The sequence below is a fragment of the Anabrus simplex genome, chromosome 5, assembly GCF_040414725.1.
Source record: "Anabrus simplex isolate iqAnaSimp1 chromosome 5, ASM4041472v1, whole genome shotgun sequence".
Lineage (NCBI taxonomy): Eukaryota > Metazoa > Arthropoda > Insecta > Orthoptera > Tettigoniidae > Anabrus > Anabrus simplex.
In genome coordinates this window covers 350673689-350686158 of record NC_090269.1, presented here as the reverse complement: position 1 = coordinate 350686158, position 12470 = coordinate 350673689, and the positions used below count along the sequence as shown (strand labels likewise).

Genomic DNA, 12470 nt, shown 5'->3' with positions numbered 1-12470 from the left:
AGCATTCTACGGCTATGGAGCCAAGCTCTGTACTTGGCAGGCAAGTGGGTTCGAACCCCACCATCAGCTGTGTTGAGATTTATTCGTTGTTTCCCTTTTTGCACTCCCAAGCAAATGCTGGGACAGTACCTATTCATAGGGCACAGCCGATTCCTTTCACTTCCTTATGCAGTTCATTCACCCTCATTCATTTCATATTCATTTCTCAACTGAAGTTGGCACCAAAAGGGCATCCAGCCTTAAAAAAGCATGCAGCAAGATATAATCTCACTTCATCCCTGGCCCCGTATTGGGCCATTAATAGTGTCAGTAAAAATTGATCTCTAAAGTGATTCTTCCTTAAAAAAAGAAAACGGCCCAGAGAGTTCGTCTGTTTATCAAAACTCGGCAGTGAAAAGGTTAATACGCGCGTCTATTTCGCTCGGTTCAAAAAGAAGAATGTATTTGTCGAAATTAAACCTTTTGTTACACACACGAATGTCTCACTGGACTCTACTGAGTTATGAAATGCAAACAGACGTTACAAACACTGAACGTTCTTACCTTCACGTGAAGTACGATGCTAACAAACAATAGAGCGATTGTCATCCTTGTATTTATGGAAAGCATTAATCTTACACGTACCTATGATTAAGCAAGTTGGTGATACCTCACGAATATTATATGACGCAACTGTGTGTCCTTTGTTGTTTGATAACTATGCAGTGGACATTTCATATCTTCTGTGAATGGTCCAGAATGTATACACCAGTGTTGCCAATTTAGCCATTTTATAGCTAGTTCTGGCTATTTTGAGAAGTCATTTGCTACAAAATTTTGACTTTAGCTATAAATTTTAGTTACGTGAGGCAGTTTGTCTATCTCCCTTTTTAATGCTTGTCTTTAGTAATGAATGGAATTTTGTAAATATTCATGGCGAATGACACAGGAGTCGTACTGCATGTTTCACTTATAGGCTACCTTTGACGAAATGGCGCAACGGTTATTAATTACATCACTCATTACACTCTAGTTTCGGGACTACATTGCATCATTACAGGCTATCCACCAGTGCATCACTCGGTAAATCCCTGACTTCCATCGGTTAGAATCCTGGTTGGCTGAGAGTCTCATATTCAGATTGAGACAACGTTTATACCAGCGCAGCTGTTAAATTAGTGAAATATACGACTGAAAGCGATAGTGTAACATGACACAGTCATATTGTATAGTATACATATAGTTACGGTTAACATCAGTGAGTAGTGTAATTTTAATACGCAGTGAAAATGCCTCCTAAGTACACCCAACAGTATAGAAAATGTGGGAATCTTTGGTGGAATTTAAAGGGTGGCTGCAACCTGTTTCTAATGATAAAACTAAAACATGTTCCAGATACTGTAAATATGAAATAAAATATAAGTTTTTGATTTAAGATCACCTGCACAACGCGATAAACGTAACAGAGAGGCCGATCGCTTCACCTGTCAGCGCCAGTGAGCGATAGACTTCGACACTACAAGCTCATTAGGCATGCATGATGCAGAGGGTAAAATACCATTGTTTGTGTCTGAACATTGTACTCGACTTGCTAGTGACCACTTGTCGGTTATCGGTGAGTTTATTTAGCCATTTTTAAAGCTATGTTAATCGGTAATTTTAGCCATTTTTAGCCACACCCTAATACAGTTTAGCTAAATTTTGTGTTCATGAGTTGGCAACACTGGATAAGACAGTCAACGGAAGTGTTATTCCTGCCTTACTGTTCATTCCTGAATAATGACGTTCTCCAACTCTACGAAACACAGATAAAAGACATTGCTTCATGACCAGTAGGGTCTAAGCCGGGTCAACTCCCGTCTCTGACTGGTTTGATATTCTGCAATGGGATTTACTTACCGTTTGGAAACACAATGCAATCGGCCATTTGTAAAACCATATTCGTCAACATTTCCAGTCAAAACAGCATGAGTCCGATCATTACTAAACATTCTCTAAAATCCTCCATATTTAATTCCTTTCAAAACCATATCAGTAGCGGACTCATGCAATTCTTATCCTGGCTGTCATGATGCGCCCGTGATCCTTTGGATTAGAGACATTTATTTAATCGCTGAAAGGCAATCAAGATATCAGCACCTGGAAAAAAAGAAAAAAACATTTTCACTGATGCCCATTCCTTTCAGGAAATGGGGGGTGGGTATAAGGAAGATCCCACATCGACATGCTGATGTTGTAACAAGTTATTACCGTGGCCACTCAATCAATCAATCAATCAATCAAGCAAGCAAGCAAGCAAGCAAGCAAGCAAGCAAGCAAGCAAGCAATACTGATCCACATTTAGGGCTGTCTCCCAAGTGGCAGATTTCCTCTCAGTGATGTACCTTGTCTTTTTCTTAAATGACTTCAAAGAGGTTGGAAATTTATCAATATTGTTAAATTATTCGTCCGCCTCTGTGGTGTAGTGGTTAGTGTGATTAGCTGGCCACCCCCGGAGGCCTCCAGTCAAATGCCGGGATGGTACCTAACTTAAGGCCACGGCCACTTCCTTCCCTCTTCCTTGTCTATCCCTTTCAATCTTCCCATACTTCCGCAAGGTCTCTGTTCAGCTTAGCAGGTGAGGCCGCCTGGGTGAGGTACTGGTCATCCTCCCCAGTTGTATCCCCAACTCAGCGTCTGAAGCGACAAGACACTGCCTTTGAGGCGGTAGAGGTGGGATCCCACGCTGAGTCTGAGGGAAAACCCGACCCTGGAGGGTAAACAGATAAAGGAGAAGAAGAAGAAGAAGAAGAAGTAAAATTATTCCAACTCCTCATTCCTCTTCCTATAACGATTATTTTCCCCAATTTGTCCCCTTGAATTCCTACATGATCATCATATTTGATTTTTTCCACTTTTGAAAACTTTCCTCAAGCTCATTCGTCTACTAATGATATTCCAAGCTATCTATCTCTCCACTTACAGCTTGAAACATTCTACTTTGTCGAGCTGTTCGTCTTTTTACTCCCAAGTCTTCCCATCCCAAAGTTTGCAATGTTATTGTAACATTAGTCTTTTATCAGAAATCAGCCAGAATAAATCGTGCTGCCTTCCTTTGAATCTTTTCCAGTTATCGAATCAAGTCATCTCATGCACTGGAACCGTACTCTAATTGGGCTCTGAACAGTGACTTATATGCCATCAGTACAACCACTAATATTAATTATATTCTGTATATGTTATGTATTTTTTTGTAAGAAATCATGCGACAAATTGGTTTGTAAATAAATACTGTAAAATAATTGTTTTTAAGTCGGCTGTGATATTTTGACAATAACTTGTGAATGACATGAACCATTTGAATATGATATAAAAGTAACAATGCAAATAATTAGAAAACGGTTTCAAACTGCAACAAACAATACATTACATAGATCTATTGTATTAGCATACTACAGTTGTTATCTTGGTTACTTGTTCAAATAACAATAGTCCAAGAACTAAAATAATATGATATGAAATGAGATAGTTAAGATGAAATGCTTTTGAATTAAAATATACTAATTTATGTCCCTCGGTAAAAAAATCACTGAGCTAATATAAAATTAATTAACTAGAGTTTTTCTTCTCAGAATTTATTTTCTGTGACTCGTATGGTCTTACAAATGTTCGATTCAGTAGTGAAGGGAAGTGGTCATCTCAGCAGTGGTCTGTGGTGTCCTATTTACTACTTCAACTTCAGGCGGATGATTGGATGGTTACTACAGGCAGAGCTGGGAATTTAATATGACAATTCGAGCAGGAAGTTCCTATGCTAACCTCTTACCACAACGGTGAACTAAAATCTCGTATGTATGTGTGTGTATGTATGTATTGAACCCATGACCTTTTTGTCCCAAGAATTTTGAGTCTTAAAGTTACCACATAAGGCCCCATGTCAATCGTAATGAGAAGCTTGAATATATATTTATATCCCAGAGGCGACACGAGGCAGGAAGATGGCCGTTTTCTTTCCCACGCTATGAGATCTGATGTCATCCGCACGTGTCAAAGGTGGATGGATACAGAAGAAAGTTATTTCCGGATGAAAATTTAAACTAGTTCACGCACATTTAATGATCTATTCTAAATAATAATTGCATTTCAATACGTAACAAGCAGCAAACTCCCATTATCTTCGAGCGACGAACTCCTGATCAGCTGGCGGTATCAGACCCTACACAACCCTCGCTTGACAGCTCTTTGAAACGAAACATCTGTCCTATGTCAAAGCTCAACTGGTATAATGAGGTCCTATAATTATTTGTAAGACAATTGGTCTTTAGTAAGACTGATTTGAGACTGATAAGACATTTCTGTGGATTTTTCAGGAAGGACGCGCGTGTCTATTTTACCCACGCTGAGTCGTCAGAATATAGTACCTATCTAATGATGTCAATTAGCCAGTTAATTTGGTATGAGATAATTTTAAATGTTCGTGAACTCTGTCGCTAGCAAGTTAGCAAGTACTTGGTTATAGCAAAAACTCTTTTAAATACAGTTCCACTAAGTCGGAAAAATTACGCAAATTTTCTTGGCGACAAGGAAAAATGCCTGAAGAGATGGGATAGAATCTATAAAATAAGAGGGAACGCCATCTCGAAACCCCTGCATTTGTATCATTGAAGGTCGAGAGAGAGGGTTGAACTGTTCAGTAAATCGATCGTCAAGAAGTAGACTAAGTCCAGCATACATAGATTTTGGCCGATGTGGCCGGGGTCTTGACTCCAAGAGGAGATAGTTGTTCACTGCAGAAGTAATCTGATAAAAGACGGTCAAGATACCGAAGTACTATTTTGTGAAGTTGTGAATATTGTGTTGTAAAGAAATTCGTGTGCGAGTAACAAATACAATCAGTCGAGTGCGATCAGCGAAGACACCGAGTGATGGGCATTTCTTTTTTATGCTTTATATTTCAGGAAAACATGAATAAAACCAAGTGTGAAGCCAGAAGTATTAAAATGGCTAAATAAAAATCTGAGGGTTGCTAGTGAGCCCAAAAATGGAAGCTGACGTGCAGTTAATGTAGGTGGGATGCCATCTCAACGCCTTTTTGTATCTGTTTTATGATATCACACTTATATGTATCTGTAATGGGTATTTATGACTCAGTTGGTCACCCATATGTTTCGTGAAGGTCAGAAATATGACGAAAGGTTATTTGTTATGAAGGCATCTGCATAAGTTAAGTCGACTACGTCTTATCTATATCTGTTCTATGTAGCTCTTTATTTCTACTCTTATCTTTCCTTTCCTTTTTTTTCTAAATATCCAGTAAATTTATTTCACTACTTTCACTGTTTGTTTTTCTAGAGGTAAGATAGGACATGCTGCTTACTTTTCATACTTGCTTGATTTATGACCACGTGTTAACGAGCTTGACGACGATGGTTCAGTTAAAATGATCCATGTGTTATCGAAACCATCCTTTCTTATTGTACGAATTTCATTATGCTAGTGAGCTAATATGTGTTTGACGAATTTATTGAGGTGATATTTTGCTGATATTTTTCACATTTTCATGGAATTAGGACTTTTACTTGTACCTTACATTTATGATAGCGTGTCATCAGGATAGTAATTCCGAATCGTGTGGAAGAATTCATTTAGAGTACGTGCATAATTGTATGCGATAATTGATGGATTAGTTAATCATCGGGACGAATTTCAGGAGGATATTACGTATTTTTAGGACGATGATAGGTCCTTATGATTTTCATGGCAACACGTGAGTGATAATGGATTACGACGAGTTAGGGTCGTCGTTATGATACACTGTGCGTGTAATTTATGAGGATTTTGTACGTACGATATGAATCTTCGTGAAACTGAGTTTTTCACATGTTAATGTTGTAATATTGTTATGCCTGATGTTGATCAGGATATGAGAAAAATATGGAATCTTCGAGACGTTATGGGGTTTAGTTAAGATTATAGTGTTTTCTGATGATAAAGACAAGTCCATGTTAATCGATGTACTCCATAATTCGAGATAATATCCTAATAGTGTTCGTGAAAGTCAATAATTCCGAGTTAAGGTACGTGGAAATTTATTGGAAGACCTTAGGTCTTGTGAACAGATCCTCAGTTAAATATTCTAATAATATTCAGTTCGAAACCAGGCATGCTCATTCTTCAAGGTATTATTTCGTACTCACGTGGTGACTTTATCTTCTGAACACAATGGAACGTGTTATAGGAGAGTGGCAAGTTTGATTGACACTTTATGATGTGTAAATATTGTAGATATTTTCTTCTTTGATACTTTCAGTAGCTAGTAGTAGATGTAGAGATTTCCTAGTTGTAAGACACTTATTTTCTATGTACTTATTGTGTGCTGATATGCGACACTTTGATAGTGTTAATTGGTCCACGTCGAGGATATTTTCTCCATTTGTCGATTTTCGTAGGTCATGATGTTAATTATTTTTGTACAGTTAATGACCAAGTGATGATAAGTTTATTATTAGTTCTCACGAGGAGATATGTGGGAAGACGCGAACAGATATATCCGACGTCTCGAGTTAACTTGTAGAAAATAAAGGCAAATTCAACTCTTCATTTTTTATGTCAACAAAATTTTTGATAGACAGAATTTCATTCTTATTGTCATGGTGTAAAATTAATTAATCTTGAATATTTCTTTATCATACACTTTATTAAAATCAATTCAATTTTTCAGATTGTTCGTGGAATGATCGTGAAGACCTCATTTTTTATTTTCATTAAAAAAATTAATTCTATTTTAAATTACTAAATTAATAATTTTAAAACGAAGAAATACAATGTTGTGTAAAACACTCTGTTAGAATGGTAAGCAAGATAAGTTACGTGTACCATCCCATTTGTTTGTATTTTCTTTGTTACATCAAGAGCCACAGTAATTACGTAAAGTAGCGATCATTTCCATTATCGTAGCTGTCAGGATGGCTAATAATTCATTTTTATCAATAAATGTGAAATATTTGTTCTACATTTTGAACATGATTATTTCTGAACCCTACATAATCGTGCCACTTTTCATATATTTTTTGAGCCTAGGGCCATTGAACTGAGCACCCTTGGGGTGTCTCTAGATCGCTGGCAGACCTAGTCGGGGGCAGTATGTATGTATGTATGTATGTATGTATGTATGTATGTATGTATGTATGTATGTATGTATGTATGTATGTTTGTATGTATGTATGTATGTATGTATGTATGTATGTATGTATGTATGTATGTATGTATGCATGTATGTATGTATGTATGTATGTGTGTATGTATGCATGTATGTATGTATGTATGTATGTATGTATGTATGTATGCATTTTTAAATCTTTTAACAGCATGCTCCATTGCAGAAAGTCATACTACATGCTTGTATATACGTAATGACACTACTAATTAACACCGTACATATAATTATTTACATATGACTTGTGTCAATATTACACATAACTGCTGTTTCGTTGTAAGAAGTCAAGATGTATTTTATTTACACATTTATAAAAATCCCTTAGGTGTTTGTCTATGAGTTCGTATTTCTCCACTGGCCAGTGGCCCACGGACTTTATAACACTCCTACAAAGTTCATCTCTCTCAGATATGAGTAATTTACACTCCAAAGGATATGGTCAACTGTCTGATGTTTTGTTTCACCACACATACATGTAGGGTCATTTGTTATTTTGAATCTACAGAAGTATTCACCAAATGTATGTATGTATGTATGTATGTATGTATGTATGTATGTATGTATGTATGCATGTATGTATGTATGTATGTATGTATGTATGTATGTATGTATGTATCGGAATCTTTCTGGCCGGGGGTTCAATGCCGCCTCGTCTGGAAGCCACACGGAAACTTTCCTATGGGGGTGGCAAATGACCCACTGGGAGTGCAAGATTCGAACGCACGCATCTCCAATCCACGATATAGTCTTCCGGCATCCCGGGTCGCATTCATTTTGGGTCTAAGAAAAAATAAATCTTACAGGCTTACAAGAGTGAAGGATATTTAGAGATGCTCAATTCTTCTGCAAATGAAAGTCTACAAACCTGCTAAAAATAAATTTAATAATCTACTTAAAAATACCAAAAAATATTACATGAATCTGTACATTTGATCAATGGACATTACTGTACTGCTGCGGCGAATCTCCGAACAAATATTAGTAAAGCCTTTCGTCGAGAAGATTTTTTATTGATTAAGACGCGTACACCTTGTATTTTTGTGAATTAAATTGAATATAGCAATCATGAATGCGGCGAGTAATTATCAAGTCTCCCTGCGACATTGGAGAAATAATACACAAGAAAAAATGAAGCTAACTTTGAGTGGTTATACCTAATTTAACGTTTAACCTACCAAGGATAATAACAATGCAAAATCAACCAAACAAAAATTGGGTCGGGAATCAAACCCATGACACATAAACAAATATAGCAAGACAGAACCTGCGCTAAAACACGGCGAAAGGGATTTAAAAGAAAGCACAGACACATAAAACGTTGGTTGAAAAGAAAAACATAGGTGTTCCGCAGGAAAACTTAGTGTAACAATGTCCTGGATTGCCTTGGACTCGAACAGACAGCCTTCTGCAAATAACAAACGAGTTTGTGTACCTTGTGGTGCGAAGTGATGGCATTGATAAGAGTGTGTCAGTTTTTGATCGTGTTCCAAAACCGTGATTGGTTGACAGGTTATAATATTTGCCATTATACTAGCCCCTTGAAAGCGCAGTTGTCCGTGATGTGTTGTGAGTGTAATAGTGCGAGGGATTGAGAGTGCATCAGAGAAAAGTATCGGTTAACTTTGTTTGTACACTTTTTCTTCTTTATCCGTTTTACCCTCAGGCAGGTGTAACATGGTCATAATAACGTGGTCACGTAATTATTTAGTTGTAGTTTGTCGTTAAGAGAAGTAGTCAGGTCGTTGTACACAACGTCACAGTTAGAGAAATGAGGCAATACCAGAGTGCAAACGCGGCGTTACTCTAATACTCGAGAAAATATCTTGCGGATTTTTTTTGTTAGTGGCTTTACGTCGCACCGGCACAGATAGGTCTTATGGCGACGATGGGATAGGAAAGGCCTAGGAGTTGGAAGGAATCGGCCATGGCCTTAATTAAGGTACAGCCCCAGCATTTGCCTGGTGTGAGAATGGGAAACCACGGAAAACCATCCTCAGGGCCGCCGACGGTGGGATTCCAACCCACTGATATCCCGGATGCAAGCTCGCAGCCGCGCGCCCCTAACCGCATGGTCAACTCGCCCGGTGCGGAATTTTCTAGTGAGTTAATATCGTAAATACTTTTCTGGAAAACGCTGCTAATCTGCTGCTTCCATGAAAGATGAAGGGTTCTGTTAAAGAGAAGTTGCTTTTGATTTTTGAACGAAGTCTTGGGTGAGAATTTATTATAGCTTGAGATTTTACGGTATCTAATCTAAGTCCATGCGTGTCAGTCCACATACACATTTGTTGTAAGTCTCTATTTAAATTATTTTCATGAGTTAATTTTTCCGGTTCACAGAGCAAGTACCTAAATACTTCTCTCTCCATTTCCTGTTTTATCCATATTCTCCCACCTTTCAAGTGCCGCGTGCTGTCCAAGATCTTCTTCTCCATTATGGTTGAAACAAGCCTCACTCTCACTGGAAACTATATCGGCTCCTCTGCTGCTTATCTTCAGACTTCCATTTATTAGATCTAGTACTTTATCTACTAGATTTTCTTTGGCATCTTCCAGTAACCCGTCTATAAAGATGTTTTTCATACGGGTTTCCTGCTGGAGCTTTTTCTCATGCCATCTCAATTATTTTATCTCTTCTTCACCTTGTCCTTCGTCCGACTCATTGGCTGAATGGTCAGCGTACTGGCCTTCGGTTCAGAAGGTCCCGGGTTCGATTCCCGGTCGGGTCGGGGATTTTAACCTCCATTGGTTAATTCCAATGGCCCAGGGGCTGGGTGTTTGTGCTGTCCCCAACATCCCTGCAACTCACATACCACACATAACACTACCTACACATGTCAGGCTCCATGGCTAAGTGGTTAGCGTGCTGGCCGTTGGTCACAGGAGTCCCGGGTTCGATTCCCGGCAGGGTCGGAAATTTTAACCTTCATTGGTTAATTTCGCTGGCACGGGGACTGGGTGTATGTGTCGTCATCATCATCATTTCATCCTCATCACGACGCGCAGGTCACGCCATTTCATACCTACACATGGCAGATGCCGCCCACCCTTATCTGAGGGTCTGCCTTACAAGGGCTGCACTCGGCTGGAAACAGCCACACGGAATTTATTTACCTTGTCCTTTAAACTTGCTATTTCCACCAGTTTTGTTACTTTTTTTTTTAGCTTCTCTTTCATACAGTCCTTTATTACTCTCAGTTCACTGGCTTGTTCCCTCTTGTTTGTTCCGCTTGGCTCTTGGCAATCTCTCTTATCTTCTCCATCTCTTCCCGTACAACCTTACCAGCAGGACCGGGTACAGGGTTCATCTCCACCCCTCCAATGGTCATCACTGAAGCTGCCTTCAGAATTGAAATAAGTCCCATATTGCATATTACACCTCGCTGGCCTGCCTCTACCGTGCCAACGACCTATCGCCGCCCGGTACTGTTCAGTCGAAATCCCCATGTCAGCAGTCACTCAGGGCACAGCCTTCCTCTTCGCTTAAACGATTACAACTGCAGAGCAAGTATAACTGTATATCGACAGCGATCTAGATAGTCACTGCTTGCCTAGCACAGAGGCGGGGCAGAAACTATGAAATCGTTTATTACGAGGGTTGGGGCATAACTCATGACAACTATATTTTTCCTCACATTTGCGCGGTGCTGGGAAGCATGACACTCATATTACATGGACACAGCACGAGTTGGTGGTGTGTTGGACAGGTATCATCCACTAGGCGATGAGACTGCAGTAGTGAGTCAGGCTCCGTGCAGAATGGATGTTACGAGCCAAGGACAGCGTGCGCACATCAAACTGGCCGTTCTCCGGGGTCGTAATGTCGGAGAATGTCACAGAGAGCTTGCAGAAGCTGTGGGGGTTATTGCCCTTTCGTATAGATCCGTTGCGAGATGGGCAGCAGCGTTTTTGCATGGACGTGAAACAAGCAGCTATGTGCGTCATAAATAGACGTAACGAATGACCGGACTGTCCTCTTGTTTATGGCGAAGCCATATGATTTCATGTTAATTTCGTATTGGAATGAATCACGTGAAGGATACCATAATAATCCTAACATCCTGATGCGTTCAGATTTCTCAATCTTACAGGGAAGATGTCACGTGCAGTAATTAACAAGTGCATGGGCGTGGACATAAGTTGGACGCTACTTGAGATACAAGCCGAAACAGCCATTGAGAAACCATCCACAGAATTTTACTCTAGGATCTTCATGTGCGCAAAATTGCATCATGGTGGATGCCACGTGCACTCACTGACGTGCAAAAGTGGGCACTGTATGCCATATGCACTGACCACTTTGTTCGCTACCGCCAGGAACGTGAGAAAATGCTGGAGATAATGCTGACGATCTTTACTCAATAGTCCATATATTCAGAACGCATGCTTATGCCAAGACCGCTGACATCTCACATATAGACTGACTGACAGAGCAAATGCAACACCAAGAAGGAGTGGTCAGAACTTTATGCCAATTGCAGCGTACACTGACGTCACTGAGGTATGCTCATGATGTGAAATGCGCCGCTGTGCTGCGCACGTAGCGAACGATAAATGGGACACGGCGTTGGCGAATGGCCCACTTCGTACCGTGATTTCTCAGCCGACAGTCATTGTAGAACGTGTTGTCGTGTGCCACAGGACACGTGTATAGCTAAGAATGCCAGGCCGCCGTCAACGGAGGCATTTCCAGCAGACAGACGACTTTACGAGGGGTATGGTGATCGGGCTGAGAAGGGCAGGTTGGTCGCTTCGTCAAATCGCAGCCGATACCCATAGGGATGTGTCCACGGTGCAGCGCCTGTGGCGAAGATGTTTGGCGCAGGGACATGTGGCACGTGCGAGGGGTCCAGGCGCAGCCCGAGTGACGTCAGCACGCGAGGATCGGCGCATCCGCCGCCAAGCGGCGGCAGCCCCGCACGCCACGTCAACCGCCATTCTTCAGCATGTGCAAGACACCCTGGCTGTTCCAATATCAATATCGACCAGAACAATTTCCCGTCGATTGGTTGAAGGAGGCCTGCACTCCCGGCGTCCGCTCAGAAGACTACCATTGACTCCACAGCATAGACGTGCACGCCTGGCATGGTGCCGGGCTAGAGCGACTTGGATGAATGAATGGCGGAACGTCGTGTTCTCCGATGAGTCACGCTTCTGTTCTGTCAGTGATAGTCACCGCAGACGAGTGTGGCGTCGGCGTGGAGAAAGGTCAAATCCGGCAGTAACTGTGGAGTGCCCTACCGCTAGACAACGTGGCATCATGGTTTGGGGCGCTATTGCGTATGATTCCACGTCA

General features: G+C 40.6%; 1 protein-coding gene across 9 annotated transcripts in view; it reads right to left on the bottom strand.

The window, feature by feature from the left end:
- Positions 1–12470, bottom strand: part of LOC136874101 (uncharacterized) — an 81691-nt gene that overhangs the window by 26621 nt on the left and 42600 nt on the right. For 6 of the 9 annotated variants that reach the window (XR_011018280.1, XR_010860228.2, XR_011018279.1 and 3 more), the window contains one exon: positions 1879–2118. The exons of the other annotated variants lie outside the window; for them this stretch is intronic. The gene's annotated coding sequence lies outside the window, so the exon portion shown is untranslated. The remainder of the gene's footprint in view (positions 1–1878; positions 2119–12470) is intronic. 9 annotated transcript variants of the gene reach the window in all.